Raw genomic sequence first — 2,873 nt, forward strand, 5'->3', positions numbered from 1 at the left:
GTTGATATTTTTAACTCATGCGGGAGCAAGTTCGGAAATGCTGTTCAAATCTTCCTCTTGCAGGAAAAGGGCTGATCAGTTGAAGCGCTGATGTAGTATTTGCTTTTTGCTCTCACACCTGGTGATGTCTCTGTTTTGTGCTTTTGATTTCCCTTGTTAATCTGAGTGTTTTTCATACTTGTTCATATTTTTATTCTCAGACTGGAGAACTACGTTCTCCTTCTGCACTCGTGTGTATGCGTGTTTGTATGTGTGTGTTTTTGCTCATTTTGTTTAGTGTGCCAGCACTAAGACCGATTGGTTGTTCCTGGACACTTTAATAAACATTGATTGATTGATTGATTGATTATTATTATTATTATTCGGTAAGCCAGGCTGAGCCGCTGAGCGGCCACGGGCCAGTGGACCGGTCTCTCCCCTATCTCCTTCCTCGTCTCGATTGCTGTGAGCAGCTGAGCCACCAGCCCCCTCTGCCCGCGTCGCCGAAGCGGCAACGGAGGGAATGCCCGTCAGCAACTCCGTCGTCGTCTCGCGGAAGGCTTTGCCGCTCAAGGTTAACCGGCTCTGGTCACGTTGATGCTCGGGGGGCGAACGAGGAGTCACGGCGCACGCCTCGCTGAAGGAAACAGGTTCTTCAGACACCGTCGAGGTCGATTTCCCCTTGGGGAATGGGGCGGCTGCCCCTCCTCCCAGCACGGAAGCATTCAGATCATGGCGGCCCGCCACGGCAGCGGAAGGCGGGGGTACCCCGACGTACCTCGGGCGATGCCGGAGGTCTCGTAGCTCCGTCTGGATGTTGCGCAACATGACCGAGTGAATTTCGGAGCTCCTCGTCAGCTCGCTGCGAAGGCGAGCATTCTCCTCCCTCACAGCCGTCATCTGGTCCGTCAGGAAAGAGATGCCATTCAAGGCGTCGGCCAGCAGGTCTCGGAGAACAGCCACCGAAGTCGCGGCGACCTCGCCGAGCCGGTCCGGGCAGGGTGAGTCCTGCTTGTCGTCAGGCCTAGCTTCGTCCGAGCTAGGACTATGCGTGCGCTCGACGGTGATGCAATCGTTGCATATAAATTGGCTTACCCCAGTCATCATTCGTCCAACCTCGCTGTCCGGAAGCATGACACACTTCTTGTGCCAGCGTTTTCCGCACTCTTTACATCGGAGATACTTTTGTTTGCCGTAAAAAGGCTGAGAGCACCCGTCGCACTTGTCCTGGAATCGACCTCGACGGTGTCTGAAGAACCTGTTTCCTTCAGCGAGGCGTGCGCCGTGACTCCTCGTTCGCCCCCCGAGCATCAACGTGACCAGAGCCGGTTAACCTTGAGCGGCAAAGCCTTCCGCGAGACGACGACGGAGTTGCTGACGGGCATTCCCTCCGTTGCCGCTTCGGCGATGCGGGCAGAGGGGGCTGGTGGCTCAGCTGCTCGCAGCAATCGAGACGAGGGAGGAGATAGGGGAGAGACCGGTCCACTGGCCCGTGGCCGCTCAGCGGCTCAGCCTGGCTTACCGGAATACAGTGCGAGAAAGGTCCCTGGACTTCGTTCCCCCGGCTCCATTCCCCAGCGGCCATTCTTTAAGGGAAGTTCTAAGAATGGAGGAATTACCGCCGTATCGGTGTCTGTGCGACATTCCAGAGCTGTCTTCGTAACACGTCTGGACGCCAACTGTTCTTCGGCGGACGTCAGAGAACATCTCGGACAATTCCTTGGCCCAAAGGAGCTTCGATGCACAAAGCTGAAGACACGCTATGGTGGGTACTCTTCATTCCACGTCGCTGCTGTGGACGACGACATTGAGGCATTGTTTGACCCGAACATCTGGCCGGAGGGCTGCCTCTTCAGGGAATTTCAGGGTCGGCTGACGGGAAGCCGCGTGCATGATGAGAATGAACGTATAGAGTGATCCCTAACCATCTTGCCTGGAAATGACTAGCACGCACATTTACTATCAAAACGTTCGCGGCCTTCGTACTAAGGCCAGTGACTTCTTTTCTAATGCTATATGTACTGACCTTTCTATATTTTTTATAACGGAAACCTGGTTATGCCCAGAAATACTGTCTGGGGAGTATTTTTCGTCGGGTTTCCTTGTGCATCGCAGTGATCGTGATTTATCTCGCGGAAAGAAAACGGGAGGCGGTGTCTTGATGACAATCGATAGGTCTTTGAAGTGCACCAGGCGCGCCGATTTACAGACTATTCGGAATCTGTGTGGGTAGAGCTGGAGTGTGATAATCGAGAACGCGTTCTGATAGGTACTTTTTATTTTCCTCCATACATTGAACCCGAGGAGTTTAATGATTGTCTCCTTGGAATTGAGGATATAGCAGACAAACTGGGTGAATGCAAACTATTAGTAATTGGCGATTTTAATGTACCAGGTGTGTGCTGGGAAACTCACAGTGCTGTTTCAAGTAATTATTACGGTGGAAAGAAGGCCGGTCATCTTGCTGACTTTGCCTCTTTCATGGCCCTGAATCAGTTCAGCAGGGTTAAAAATAGTAAAGGCGCTATGCTTGACCTTTGTTTCTCAAACATTGATAACGTTTCTGTAACTAAGAGTGAATTTCCTTTAGTACCGACAGACAAATATCACCCTGCACTTGAGGTGGCTATAACCTTGAATGTACCTGTCAGCCGTATACCGGCTGCTAGTCTCACTTACCTAGAAAAACTGCATAACTTCGCTGCTGGTGACTATGTGGGATTATATAACCACTTTTCTACGTTCGACTGGTCCCCTATCCTGCAATCATCTGACGTCAATTATCAGGTTCTTCAATTCACCACGGCGGTGCAGGAGGGAATGGATCATTACATTCCTCTAAAGAAGCATACCAATTCAAAATTTCCCTCGTGGTTTTCTCCGTATTTAAAAAA

The 2,873-nt window shown here is 51.5% G+C and overlaps 1 pseudogene; it reads right to left on the bottom strand.

Annotated features, from left to right (window-relative positions):
- Positions 1-554: 554 nt before the first annotated feature.
- Positions 555-1,086, bottom strand: LOC115328339 (annotated as a pseudogene).
- Positions 1,087-2,873: the final 1,787 nt, after the last annotated feature.

The sequence above is a fragment of the Ixodes scapularis genome, unplaced genomic scaffold, assembly GCF_016920785.2.
Source record: "Ixodes scapularis isolate PalLabHiFi unplaced genomic scaffold, ASM1692078v2 PGA_scaffold12__126_contigs__length_90152505, whole genome shotgun sequence".
NCBI lineage: Eukaryota > Metazoa > Arthropoda > Arachnida > Ixodida > Ixodidae > Ixodes > Ixodes scapularis.